The sequence below is a fragment of the Vombatus ursinus genome, unplaced genomic scaffold (assembly GCF_900497805.2).
Source record: "Vombatus ursinus unplaced genomic scaffold, bare-nosed wombat genome assembly UNPS02004833.1, whole genome shotgun sequence".
Taxonomy (NCBI): domain Eukaryota; kingdom Metazoa; phylum Chordata; class Mammalia; order Diprotodontia; family Vombatidae; genus Vombatus; species Vombatus ursinus.
The window spans coordinates 281,965-296,965 of record NW_020944611.1 but is presented as its reverse complement, the minus strand read 5'-3'; positions in this window follow the sequence as shown (position 1 = coordinate 296,965).

The window sequence follows — 15,001 nt, the reverse complement described above, 5'->3', positions numbered from 1 at the left end:
ATCTGAGGGTGGCACGCTTCCCTGGGACTTCTGGACCCCAGAGGAAGTGCTGACATGCAGGGGATGCCACGTGGACCTTGGGAGAGAGAGGGGCGAGATCATGAATCACCAAGCTCCTCCACAGAGCTCCTATGGGCCCTGGAAGGCCTCCTGTGGGAGGAAGGCTTGGCTCAGCCAAGTGGCAGTTTGGGGCTGGGAACACACTTTGCACTTCTCTCCAAAGGACCAGTTGCTTGGAGGTCTAGAACCATGATGGTCAGGCACTATGAGGAAGGTGGGGGAGGCAGGGGCTTAGCTCCAGTGAAGGCAGCTCCATCTGGAGACCTTCTCCCCTTAATGCTCTGCAGCCCGAGGGTGGGGGTAGAGAAGTCACCTTGGAGAAGGGGAGTGAAGATCAGCGGGCCTTCAAGGGCAGATCAACACAGCCATGAGATCAAACAGGGAAAGACAGGTATAGTCAGAGGAACACTGAGGAGTAGGCAGGTCAGGCATGTGGTCGAGGCTAGACATGGAGACAGGTGAGGCCAGAGCTGGCTGCCCAGACTGAGAGAAGAGCTCTGTGTCCATCCGCCGAAGGGCAGAGAAGGGAGAAAGCGGGTGGGAGGAGCAGAAGAGACGGACAGAGGGGACACGGTCCTAAGGGGTGGTGAAGGTGCTCGATGCATACTCCCGATAGGGATACCAGATACATTTCTGCAAGATCAAGAAAGACCATGTAGATCTGTGGTTAAGGTGAGTAGAGAGAGAGGACTTTGGAGCTGGAGGAGCTAAGGAATGGGTGTGATGTAGAGACAAGGACTCCAGAAGAAGATCCCCATTCAAATCCTGCCTCTGACATGAGCCTGGAGACAACGAGTGGGTTACTCACCTTCTGAGCCTCAGTTTCCTCATCTGCACAGGGGGACGACAACACATCTAGCATTGGTCCCTTCGGGGTTGCTGTGAGGCTCACATGAGAGGATGTAAGTGAAAGCAGTTTATAAACCCCAAAGTCATCTAGAAGTATCAGTCACTGGCTTCATTATTGTTAGAGGAGCTGCCGTTGACTATGAAAGCCCCTGACCATGACTGCAGGAGATGGGTAAAAGGCTGGAGTGTAGGAAGCAAAGTTCACGCCCAGTGGCACAGACCTTGCTTCCTCTCTGTGCTTGGGGATCCAAAGTCTCTTCTCTTCTTTTGTCGCCCGAATGACCACTAAGCCGGACTCTAATCCAGAGGGTCTCTAGGAACCCAATGGCCCACTAACTCATCCTTCAGCTCCTCATTTAAAAACCCAGAATATCTCTACCGACACTTCTCACCCTGAAGGAGCTGTTGGAATTTATAAACAGAGTACACTTTCATGCAACAGAAGCTGAATCTAAATTCTCTTGTCATCACAGACTCACCCTCTGGTGAACTGACCAGTGACTCTGGCACGGGCACCACACCACTATCACGTATGTGAGCATTAGGAGAAGGAGGCATGCGGTTGCCCCAACTGTCCCCCGGCTGCCTTCCCAAGAGGGAACCTCGACAGAAAGCCTCCTGCGGAGCCATAGAGCGCTGCCTTTCCCTGTGCTCCAAAAAGGTGTGGTGGGTCAGCACCTTGTTCCATTGCTAAAGCCCTCCCACCCAGAAGCAACTACAGGGAGGCCAGGTTTATGAGCAAAGCAACAGAAAGTGCTGCTCCTTCTCCTCAATTTCCCCAGAAGCTCCAGCCTCTGCCCAGTGAAGTGATGCCTGTCAGCATTCTCCTCATTTCTGTGGCTTCCCAAGGCCTCCCTAGTGACTGCATCCAAAGGCGAGTTTAATTAGAACTTGGGGCTGTCCACATTTGTCATCTAAGCATGCTGCGGACTTTGACTTCAAGAGTGCCTGGCCCTCTGGTACAAGCTTATCCAAGGAAAGAGGAGAGAGTTGGGGAGGGGTGGTCAAGGGCACAGTCGCCTCTGACCTTGTGGCAAGCGTGTGGGAATTCTGAAGTGGCTTTTGAAAGAGAAGCTGGTGGTAGGACACGTGTGGGGAGAGGGCCTGCCTGAGGTCAGAGCATAGTGAAGCGGGAACCAAATGTCCAGGAAGGGACAAAAAACCGGGGGGGGGGGCAGTGGAACCATCGCTGTCCCAAGCCTTTAGGGCACACTGCATCCCAAGTCCTCCTACAGTGCATGTAGCACCTGGCACACAAGACCTTCTCCAGGAACACCCCCTCCTGCCAGGGAACAGAGTTACAGACACACAGGGTAAGCCTGCCAGGATCCAGACTCCCCAGAGGTCCCCCGTTCGGCTCCTTCCACGTCTCCCGGGCTCTCTTTCCTGACAACTCCGTCGGCTTAGCAGTGCCAGGACTTTCTAAGCTCCACACAGGGCAGGCTGGTGTCCTCCTCAAAGTCAGTGGCAGTAGCTGCTAGCTTCCTGCTCCTAGGACATTTGTCCTGCCTTCCTGACCCTTGCAGACCCTAGCCACATCACTGGACAGCCTGAAGTCCAGAGACTCCAGCACTTCTCAGTGGGGAGGGCAGCACAGTCTCTGGGGGCCATTCCGTTGCCCCGGATCTCTTCAGACAGGACCCAGAGAATAGGACTGGAAAAATAAAGATTCAGGAATCCTGGAATCCTGGGGCCAGTTGGGGCCAATCTCCTCCCCAAGCGCTTTGTTTCACTTTCTGCCCTTCTCACCCTGAACTCAACCTATGCTGGTTTTGTCTTCCCAAACTCACTTCAGTCTCCTCAAGCCCTGGGCTGGGTATGGATAGCAGCCTCCAGGGTGAACACACCCAGTGCCGCGCAGGCTGGGAGGAATCGGCTCAAAAGGCCCCGTCCCCTTCCGCCAGCCCGTCATCCATCTTCTCCTGGCATTTTCATACTGTTAGTTAGACCAGAAGCCCACCTGGCAGGGACCAAGGGGTCCTGCCAGGGGCCCCGGGCATGCTGAGTTCACACTGCCCAGAGCCGAGCAGCTGGCCAGCCAAAGAGCTGGGACCTGCGGGTTGCTGAGGCAGGCAGAACCGAAGGACTCTCTCAAACTGATTGGCTCGGCATTTGGAGCAGCTGCTCAGCGCCCGGCCCTGCCTCGGTCGTCAGTGGATGCTTCTGAGCTGACCCTTGGTGGGCACCAGGCTGCTGGCCTCATCAGGTCAGATCACAAAGATCAGAGTTCAAAGTCCCTGCTGATGCCGGGGCAGCAGCAAGGACTGTTTATCCAAGGCTCAGCCACCTCCAACCTTTGTTTTAATGTAGCCCTCATTTCCAACTAATTTCCTCTTTTCCTGCTGGTGCTACCAAAGCAAAAAGACTTTTCCGAAAGCCATTGAGCCCAGGAATGGCAGACATCTGGCCTGGAGCTCCGAGTGATCATTACAACGTCAATGGCCCACAGGAAAGAGCCATTAGGATTTCCACAGAGTAGCAGGCTCTGTTGATAATGTCACTGCCAGCTCGCCAATCCTCAAGGGACACACCCCGTCCCGTGTCTCTGGAGCAGGAAACCAAAGAGGTGAGAAGGCCCCACTGGCTGGCTGGCTGGCTGGGGCACAGCTCAGCCAACGCTCTTATCGGTGCCCCTGGGACAGCTGTCAGAAGTCAAGAAACACTTAGGAAGTGCCCAGGATGTACTGCTGGGCAGGGAGTGTCATGGGATAGACACAGAGCCGTCCTCAGGCCCGGTGAGACCTGGGTGCAAATCCAACCAATGACACGTCTGCACTGGGCCACCTGGGCTCCTCTCTCAGTGACCCCAGACAGCTTTTTAAGACTTAGTCACCGAAGACTTACTGACCTGCATCCGGAGAGGAAGTGTCTTCATCGACATTTACCTGTACCAGTGAAATGATAGGTCTGGTACAAAAAGAGGAGAGGGGAGAAGAGGAAGAGAGAAGGCAGGGAAGGAGGGAGTGGGAGAGGGAGACAGAGAGGGGAATCCAGGATCCCGAGTTTTATCATTAACACTGGCACTAAATTTGGATTTAGAATAAAATAAGAGCTGGATCTGAATTCCAGCTCTGCCCACAACTAGCTTTGTGTCTTTGGGAGCCTCCTCCAACCTCTCTGGGACTCAGTTTCCCATTCTGTGAGTGGATGGAACAAGATGTTGATCTCTAGCAATCAAAGGCTGTGGTTCTCAGGAGTTATCTAAAGACTTAACGTGAAGTGATAACTTGACATGGATTCAAAAGGAAAAATAATCTTAAATCAGAATAAACGTGTCCATTAGCACCTCCACTCTGTCAGAATGGACATTAAAGAGAGAGAGAGAGAGAGATTTTGGCGCCCCTGGGTGTACTTTCTAGCCCGAGAGAGATTCCTAGGTGTCTGAAAGCAAACTGTCATGTTTGGCAGCCGGCAGGATCCCCCAATTTACATTTTTATGCCAGAGAAACCAAAGACTTCTAAATTGAGCTATTATCAGATCAGATCTCTTCCTCCCCTCTCTCCCTCCCTCCCCACTCCCCTCTCTTTTTCTCTCGCTCTCACACAGGTGTACACACACACACACACACACTCACACCAACTATCAGCTCTGGGATAGAACAATTCTTTAGCCCTCTAGCACAGAAACCAAGAGTCATCTCTAAAGAGAAGTGGGGAGATTTAGACAAATATGGCACTCTCTGAACAAGCCGTCCATGCGTTTTTACAGGCAGCTGGATTCTTTGCAGAAATCTTTATAGCTGTGGAGTTCATAGTCCAGCTGAACAGGGAGCCCAGGGCTAGCCGCCGGCAGTCTCATGGAGGGCGACCACTGCGTTTACTCAGCTCTTTTGGTTAAGAGGCACTTCCACCATCTTTGTCCTCTCTCTCCACATCTCTCCTTTCGTGGCTCAGGGAGAAGATGCTCAAGAAGATGGTCTCAAGAAAACCACCTACACCTCTTGCTTCTCAATCATTCTCTTCCAAGCTCTCTGCAGCCTGGCTTCTAGATAACGGAAACAGCTGCCTCCAAAGGCACTAGTGGTCTCTTAATTGCACAATCCAGTGACCTTTTCTCAGTCCTCGCCCCTCTCAGCATCCCTGCAGCTTTGGACGCTGTTGTCCACCCCCCCCCCCATAATCTCTTCTCTCTAGGTTTTTAGGACTCAGCTCTCTCCTGGCTGTCCTCTCACCTGTCTGACCTCTCCTCTTCAAGTCTCGCCAACCAACTGCTGGTGTCCCTCAAGGCTCTGCCTGGGCCCTCTTCTCCCTCTACACTGTTTAACTTGGTGGGCTCACCAGCTCCCATGGATTCAGTTATTACCTCTACACAGAGGGTTCTCAGATTGATTTAGGCAACCCTAACATATCTCTTGACCTCCAGGCTCCCATCTCCAACGGCCTATTGGGTGTCTCAAAATGCCTCATGGACATCCAAGACACACGCTGCCAATGTCTCCTTTCTATCCCTCGCTTGTACAGGTTATTTTGACCATTAAAATGGGTGCTCCTAGAGGGCAAGGCCTGTCTTCTGCCTTTCCAATGCTTAGCACTGTACTTGGCACATAGGAGCACTTAATAAATGACTCTTGATTTGACTCACAACAACTGCAGGGCAAGCATTAATCACAGCCCCACTGTGCGCATAGAGCTGGGATGAGAAGATCCCAGGTCCTCTGACGACAAGTGCTATGCCCTTCCCCCTACCCCGGCCCGACCTTGACCCCACTCAGCCCCTACCGGTGCCTCCCTGGGGGTCTTCAGAAAGAGGCTGGCTGACTCTTGTCTGGGACGCAGCGGTGTTGAGGGGGATCTTGTCCATAGATGGGTTGGACTCAGTGCCCCTGAGGCCTTGCTGCCTCTGATGTCCTGGGGCCAGGCCCACGGTATGCCTGGCCCCATCTCCCTTGGCATCTCCATTCCCCCCAGGAGCCCAACCAAGGCTGCTCATCAGAAAGTCGAGAGCTGGGCACCAGAGGACCTTGAATCATGGCCCAGCCCTGCTCAAACCCATCCCTTCCACTTGCTATCGTACGACCGTAGGCACCCACTCGACGTCTCCAGGCCTCAGTTTCCTCTTCTGTAAATCATGGGGATTAGGCTTAGAGGGTGGTTAAAACCTCCTCTAGCCCTAGGCCTGCAATTCTGTGATACTCCTGAGATGCAGCCCCAGAACTGAATCCTAGATTCCCACTGAGGCCCCATGGGGACAGGGCATGGTGGGACTGCCCCTCATTCCTGGGGGGCCATAGGGAGCCGATCACTGCAGCTTGAGGTCCCAGTCATTATTTGGGGGCCACTGAGACCTTGAGATTTCTTCACTATCAGCTACCATCTAGTCACAAATGCCTTGTCCTGTGTGGGGCCAGTTGGGTGACGTGTGGAACCTAAGCACAAGGCTTGACATTTGTCATTGTTAAGCTTCGTCTTAACCAAGTCATTTCAACTGTTGAACCAAAGGCCAGGAAGGGAGTCTAGTGGCCAAAAGTCCAAGAGGGCCTCAGTATGAGATGGATGAAGATATATGTGTGTGTGCCTGTGTGCATGTGTGTGCTTATGCATATGTGCATGTGTGCGCAAGTGTGTTAGCATACATGTGCTTTGTGCACATGTGCATGCATGTATGCATGTGTGTTAGTACGTGTGTTTGTGCGTGCATGTGTGTGTTGGTGTATTTGTGTATGTGTGTGCATGTGTGCATGTGTGTGGTTGTGCATATGTGCGCATGCATGCGAGTGTGTTAGCATGTGTGTTGGCATGGTTATGTGCACATGGACAGTTACCACTAGAACCTTAGAGGGGGCACAGTGACATCAGGTGAGTGGAAAGAGCATGGAAAGGTCATCAGAGGACCCAAGTTCTCATCCCAGCTCTATATGTCCTAGCTCTGTGACCTTGAATAAATCACTTACCCTCTAGAAGACTACGTACAAAATGGGTGTGTATTATCAGCACTGCATCCTCACCAGGTCAGTGTGTATGTACATCTCCTACACATACATATATATGTCTATATATATATATAAAATATTTGTTCATATTCAAATGAGGGTGTCACATTTATGACAGTGGGGGGATGGTGACAATGACAATGGAAGCCATGTGCTACCCCCTCCCCAACCTTTTGGGATGTATGTGGGACAATGAGGAAGCAATCAGGCCCACCTGGGGTTCTCCCCTTCATCACCTTTTCCTGTGCTTGGAAGGTGTCGTGGCTGACCTCTAGGTTCCTTCCCCGTCCCCTGGCCAGGGGCCGCATTTGCACCAAAAACACCACCAGCCAGGGCTGCCAGGCTACCCAAGGTCCTACTTCAAGCCCACCGTCTTGGCATGCTGTGATGCTGCCATCTATATGGAAAACAAGCCCACCGTGGGATCAAGTGACCATTTACTCTTGACAAACCGTCCCTTTGGGTTTGCTTTCCGGGGCTATCTGATACTCAGCCATCACCATGAGAACACGCCAAGCCATCAGTGCTCAGAGAGAGCCAGATCAGGAGGAGAATTCTTCTGGGCAGGATGAGGGGCAGGGTGAAGGATGCTTAGAAGAGGGACCAGAGAAGAGCCGGTGACAGACACAGAGTGGTCTGGCCCCAGGTCACCTTTTTCCTGGGATGACGAAGCCTTTTACAAAGTGGAAATCACAGTCACAAAGTCACAAAATCTGACCATAGGAAGGCACATGAGAGCAGCAAAGAACAGCAAATGGAGGGTCAGGAGGGTTGGGCGTGGGGATCCCCTTCTCTGCTGCGGGAGGCGCGGCCGGCCATTGAAACCGCCTAGCTCACAAGAAGGCCTGAAGGTTGGGGGTGGGGGGAGAGGGCCTGGGATGCCACTGGGGAGGAGCTCCCGGGGAAACTTCCTCCTCGGGTCAGGTGGGCAGCTGCGCTATGATTTAGGGTTCTCTAGGACGAGAACCCCCTTCTACAACAAGAGCAGCAGCTCACGCGTGCACACACGTGTGCATGCACACACGCACACCACAGACGCTGTACTGCCAGCATCCACCCCGTAAGAACATTGTGATGTGCAGGTGCTGCGAGTCTAGAGGGGAGCAGGTTCTCTCCCTCGGGGCAGGGAACACTCAGGAAGCTCTCGGGGCCTGGGCCTAGAAGTCCATCTCTCTGTGGCTGCCAGGTGGAAGGAGAGGCACTGTCAGGGACCGTGCCCCTGGAGATGTGCCGGTCTCCATGATGCCCTTATAGCAGAGGGGCCTTAACACAGGTCCTGCCCAGCCCCCTTATTTTACAGATGAGAGAACGTAGAAAGGGTTCCGTTCTTAGTATGGGGCAGTGCCAGGATTTGAACTAAAATCCTGTGCCTCTGTGTTCAGCACTCACCTCATTCCAATTTGTCTTTCATTCCCCACAGGAGCAGGAGCTTAGTACAACTGACGGAGGGCAGGCCTTTGACCCAGGGAGGTATGAGTTCAAATGCTCCCATTGACATCCAGGGGCTGTGGGAGTCTGAGCAAGTCATGGGGCAGAGGCATCCAGGCCTCTGTTCTGGGCTCCCTGGGGGTTGTTTGGGGTCTGGGAAGCCCTTCCTTTCCCCCCTGCCCACCACGGCCAGGCCTCCAAAGCTCTGCTTCGGGGTCTGCTTTCAGCTCAGATCCACATCACTTCACTGCCTCCCCTGTGGTTCCACCCCCTTCTGACTAGGCTTGCTGGTGGGAGGGGGCTCTTCAAAGGGTCTTTAAGCAGTCCTGGTTGTCACTGAACCAGTGCATTTGACGAGAAATGAACGGATCCCGGAGTACCTTTTATGGTTGTTTTCGTCTCCTGTCTGTTCCTGTCTCCAGCATCTTTCACAAACATTTTAGTCAGCCAAGGAGCTGGGGGGAGCGGGAGCTCTTGCAAGTTCCATCATCCGCATCCTTGAACAACAAAAAACAAAAAACAAAAAACACCCACCCATTTCCTGCTCAGCCCCACGCTGCCTGAAAGCCCTGCCATTACGCAGATGAGACAGATCGGCCAGTTTCCTGCTCTTGGATCACCTTCCAGCCCAGTCCCAGATCCTAGGGTCCTGGATCTAGAGTTCAGGGGCCAGCTAGACCACCTCCCTCATTTTACAGATGAGGAAACTGAGGCACAGAGCAGTGAAGGGACTTGCCCAAAGCGAGACCCGCAGTGTTAGAGGCGGGATTAGAACTCAGGTCGGCACTCTGACTCCAGACCCAATGTCCTTTTCACCTCGGCAAACACATTCATTCATTCAAGACGGGGGAGGGGAGGAGAAGGTTCCCAAGTGGGGGGAAGGGAGCAGGTGGACAAAGAATTCTGTAGCAGAGCAGAACCCGAAGAGAGTGGCCTGGACAATGCCTTAAAATGCAGATGAGCTGACCAGTCAGGGGAAGGCGCTGCAAGGCGCTGGCAATAGAGCCACAAAACCGAATGCGACGTGAGGTCTGAGGGGGATGGTGCTTTCTGACCAGGGCAAGCAGGGCAGGCTTCCAATATCCCGAAACGTGATAGCCATCTGTCCCCTCCATTAAAGACTGATGACTGATCAATACTGACACGGCTCCTGTCAGGGCCACGCCAGCCTGAGGCCCCGCGGCTGCCCTCAGCATCCCAGTGACTCAGTCTCTGACTTCTCTTCCTTGACGCTCCTACCCATTCCTCCCCCTGCCTCACGCCTGCCCATCTGGGTCAGCGCCGCCCCTCCCATGCCCCGGCCCCCACCTCTCCCCGGGCCTCTCCCCCAAAATTACCTTTGCCTATTTCGTATTTAATTTCGTTTCTCTCCAATAGAATGTAAGTACCCTGAGGGCAGGGGCTCTGGGCGCAGCGCCTAGCACAAGGTAGGTACTTAGCGAGTGCCTGTTTTGTGCCCGGCCCCATCTCGGGCCGAAGGGGAGTGAAGGGCAGCCTCCTGTCCTTGAGATAATCTTTATTAAACCACCGCCCTCCCACATGGCAGCCAGCGCCGGGCTCCGCGAGCAGCTGAACCGCAGTGCGCCATCGATTTCCTCTGAACCTCGGCCACCGAGCCTGCGGCTCGGCTTCCTCCAGAGACACCCATCGGGGCTGGGGTTACACGATGTAAGTCTTCGCGAGCAACACGATCGCCGCGATCCTGGTGGGAGCTCTGACAGCCTGACTCCCAGGGCCCCCCAAAAGCAGCAGGGCTCATGACCTCGCCAGCCGCCTCACCCCAAGACGTCCTTTCATTTTCTCGCTGGTTTTGTCCTCTTGGGTGAACTCCATTTGTGTTCGATCGAGACTCTGGAATGACTGCTACACTCCTCGGAATCTTGTAACCGGGAAACGTCTTTCAGAGTCTGGATGGCCACTTGTCAGGGACGTTATGGGGGGGGGGGGGGCGGCTATTCAGGTGTAGGCTGGACTCCCTGGCCTCTGAGATCTCTTCCTACCCTGGGATGCCGAGATCTGGGAAGTCTTATGTTTCCCCATAGAGGACCAGCCTCTGTAGGAGCACATCACAGGCCTCCCTCTTTTCCTTTAGTAAATCGGGGCTATTATTTTATTTTATAGAGACACAGATAGCAATTGTTCTCTTCTGGGGTGGGGGAGAAAATCTCCCCACCTGCCCGACCTCACACTCCTGGCACAGTGCTGGGCACAGAGCAGGCACACAAGAAAAACAGTTCACTGGATTCAGCTGAAGTGAATTAAGTTGAGGCTCATGGCCAGTCCAAGCAAAAACTAGCCAAGTCCAACATGACAACCTAGAGCCGCTGTGACCTCCAACATTTCAGCCAGTGTTCCGCTGGACTGCAGAGCCCCAGAGTGGCGGGGTCTTCTGAGCAAAGTCAGGACAGACGTTGGGGAAAGTCCCAGTGCTCCCACCAGACCAGCTGAGACGCCCAAATCTCTGAACCGAGGCCAGGAAAATGGGTTTGTTATTTCTCTCATTACGCCTTTCTCTCCATCAAGCTTGACAAGCACATCCATCATCTCCACTTCTCCCAGCTGTGTCCAGATGTCTTCTGCTATAACTTAGGAAAAGATGCAGACAGAGATGGCCTCCCCACCATTGAGCTGAGGCCAAGTGGGCAGGGAGCCCCTTAGCTTGTCAGCTAAGATCACAAGAGGCAGGGGGCACAAGGAGGAAAGAAAACTGAAGGGGAAAAGGCAGGAAGATGGAGTAAGGGGCAAAGGGAAGGATGAAATGACATCATGGGGAATATCTGCAAACAGACAAGTAGAGGCAATGTTGTCCAGTGAAACTGGAGTCAAAAGACCCGGGTTCAAATCCTACAGCCAAGATGGCAAGGTGGTTGGTAAACAATCCAGACAAAGACAGCTGTAAGAGCTAGGGCTGTTGAGCCTGAAAAAGGACATCAGAGAAAGCCTGGCAGCTTCTCCAAGCATTTGCTGGAGCTCCTCTGGAAGAGGAGCAGCCTTGGTCTGCTTGGCCCTCGAGGGCAGAGCCAGGAGGAAGGTGGGAAGCTTCCAGGTAGATTTGATTTCTTGACGATTAAAGCTGCCTCAAGCAGGATGAGCTGGTTTGGATGGGGAGAGGGGAGGAGGACAGGATCCCCTCCCCCTCTCTAGAAGCAAAGAAAGGCGACCACTGCCAGGTCTGCTGTAGAGGGCTACCCTTTCATGGGCAGGCTGGACTCAATGTCCTCAACGACCCCTCCTGGCTCGAGGTCACCAATTCTGACTGGTGACCCTGTCCCCAGGCCAAGGTGTTTGGCCAGGACATACTTGAGAGGCCAAACTATTTTTTGCTCGAGGCCCAGGATGAGTCTTTCAAAATAATCATGTCAAAAACAACTCAACTCCCAGAGTAAACGGAGCCTCTGCATGACGTCCCATAGCCAGCCAGGCCGGTGAACCCGTAGCCAAGGGAGAATGCTGGAGGTAGTCAGCCAGAAAGAGCCCCGCATTGCAGGCTGCAGAACAAGGTGTTTGGGCTCTGGGCTGAATCTCTTCAAGGCCAGCCATCCGGGCGTTTGGTTTCCATGACTTCCAGCTGATGGCCAGATAGGAGGAATTCCACAGTCAGGCAGTTGTGGCTTCACTGATTCCATCACTGATTTAATCTTGGTTGCTGGGAACACCAGGCCCATTTGGGGCTCAGTGATGCGTGCTGACTTGTCTGCTGGTTACTCGTAGGAGGATGTGCCCCTCTGACCTCGAGCTGGTGGTTTGCCTGGTTTCTCTTCTATGTAGCATGGGAACTATGGCACCCACTCGCCCCTCACCCCCCATGAAACCTGACGTCTACTCCATAGACACCTGGATGTCAGCAGGGGCCTCAGAGGATGCCAGATCACCCAGTCCGGTACCTGGAGAAGAGCCTTTCTGCAGCACCGACAAGCGCTCACTCAGCCTTTGTCTCAGGGCTACCCCTGCCCCAGGTGGGGGCACTTCCTGCCAAAGCAGCCCATTCGACTTTGAAACAGCTCTAATGGTTGGAAAGTCTTCCAACATACTGACCCCAAATGTCCTTTCCTGTAACTTCAGTAAACCCCTAATAAGCTCTTACTGAGTATAAGGCACTGGGCATAGACAAGTCCCTGTCCACAAAGAGCTTGTGTTCCTCTGTGTAGATACATCACGGGCACAAACATACGTGATGCAGGGCAGCACTTCTGTGTCTGGCCCAAGGTAAGCATGCACACTTCCCCTTGTATTCTCCCCTTATATTCATCCCGTCAGTTATGGCAGGAGAAAAGAAGCATGCCAGGGAAGCAGTATGAGAAAACCTGAGGAAGGAGGCCAACCATGATCCATCAAATGACCCCTAAGGCCTAGAACTTGGGACCCATGGGCGAGGCAGGTTGGGGCCAGGAGGATATCCCTCCATTGCTCCAAGTTCTGGGCTCTGAAGCCAAGCAGGAAAGTCTAGTCCCCCCCTTCACACACTCAAAGGCTGTGACCAGGTCCCTCAGGGTTCTCTTCACCCCCCTCCACCAGCCCCCCAGTCCTTTCATCGGACATGGGGATGTGCTACGACCTGAGTCTTGACCACCCTGGCAGCCCTCCAATGTCCTTCTTAAACTGCAACAGCTTCCAGGTTCTGACCAAGACACGGTACCGTGGTTTTCTCACCTCTCTAGTCCTGGACACTAGGGCTTTCCATGTGCAACCCGAGCGCACATCAGTGTTTTCCAGGGCCAGGCCTCGCTGCTGAGTCAAACTGACCATGCTCAGACTATGGAATGCCTAGATCTCTTCCATGTGAAATGTTGGCCACCCACATTTCCTCCATCTGTGCCAGTGAAGTTGACTTTTTGAACTCGGATGTAATATTTCATTTTATTCATCCCTGTTAAATATCCATTTTGGTAGCATAAACCCAACATTTCAGCCGATAGAAATCTTTCTGGATACTGACTTTGTCATCTGCTGCACGGACTGTCCTTCTAGATTTTGGCAGTCTTTCCGTGTGGCCAACCTTTCATTTATATATTCAACCATGACATTGATAAAAATGTGGAACAGAACAGGGTCAAGGACAAAGTTCTATGATGTGCCACTGAGGACATTCCACAAGGTTGGCACTGATATACCATCTACCACTCTTTGGGTCTGGTCTGTGAATCACTAAAAAACTGTATCATGGGGCAGCTAGGTGGCACAGAGGATAGAGCACCGGCCCTGGATTCAGGAGGACCTAAGTTCAAATCTGGCCTCAGACACATAACCCTTACTAGCTATGTGACCCTGGGCAAGTCACTTAACCCCATTGCCTAGCCCCCCCCCCAAAAAAGAAACTATATCACTCTATTCTTATTGGATTCTTCCCTCTCCATTTGGTCCACAAAGATCTCTTGAGAGACATGGTCAAAAGACTTGACAAAATAGAGTGATACTACATTGGGGACATTTTCTTATGTACTAGCTTAGTAATCCTGAAAAAAAAAAAAGAAAACATCATTAGTTTTATGTGAATCAACAACAAACAAGACAGAACTCATCAGCCAGCCCTCCCCACACTGAAGTTGAGCTCGTGCCACAAAAAAGCAGCACCTCCGTGTGGGCACTTTAGAAATGCCTTCCTTCTGTTAATTCTTTCCCATTTCTCCTGCATACAGCTCACCTGCATGTATGCATTTGGCATCTCTCCCATCAAATTGTGAGGCTGTTAAGGGAAGGAACTATCTTCACCTCTTTTTATATCTCCAGTGCTCAGCACGGTGTTAGTGCATCATAGGCACTTAAAAAAATGTTGATTGATTGATAAGAAGATGATATTTTGACTGTGGAGCAAAAAGAGTGCATCAAAAGTCCTAGGGGTATGAAAAGCAACCTCTTATTGATTCAGAAATTGTTGAACAAGTTGGCCCAAAGCACGTAACATTTACATTGTTTTATTGAATGTGGAGAAACCTTTGACTCAATTCCTCACTCATGGCTAATTCACACACTGCAAATATACAAAAAAAGGTTCTCTGCTTAGCCTACACCACCACATAAGGATGTCCAAAACAATCGATATAAAGCGGGATATTTTTCAGGGAAACTGTGTGAGCCCTTTGTAGTCCTGTCTTAACTCTATTCTCACCTCTTAAATAAAATCAAGTCCGGCTTCCAGATTGAAAAGGAGTCACCCCAAAACACTTTGTACATGCATTTCGTTAAACTCCACAAAAACAAAGAAAAAACCTAAGCACATGAAACAGTTGCTTTATCTCACGGAATCTGTCTTTAATGATCTCAAAATGTCATACAGGCTCAAAGAAGTATGAAATCATTGACATGAGCATAAAGAACAGGAAAGACCACAGACTTTGAGCTTGAATTTGGAGATCAAATTGAAGCAAAGGGTAGAGATGATATTGATTAAGACCTTGGTCTCTCCAAGAAGGGCAAATTAAAGATATCAAAGAGAAGGCTGTGGTGGCCAAATTAAGAGACTTAGCTGCGTGCTGAAATCCAAGCCACATGGGAGGAACATAGTCAAAACATTTGACCCCTCAGCGATGCTTTAAAATGGCCTGTAATGGATTGGGAAAGGATCTTAACCAAATCCACAAGATCCTAACAGAGCTCGGGGCCCATTCCCCTGTCAAGTTGATGCAAGCACGTTGCATGCAGTCACGCCCAAAGGAAGAGAAGCATTGACGAGCATTACCAGAACACCCGACGGATGGGGATCAGGACCAGGCAAACAAGTCAAAAACCTACCCAGC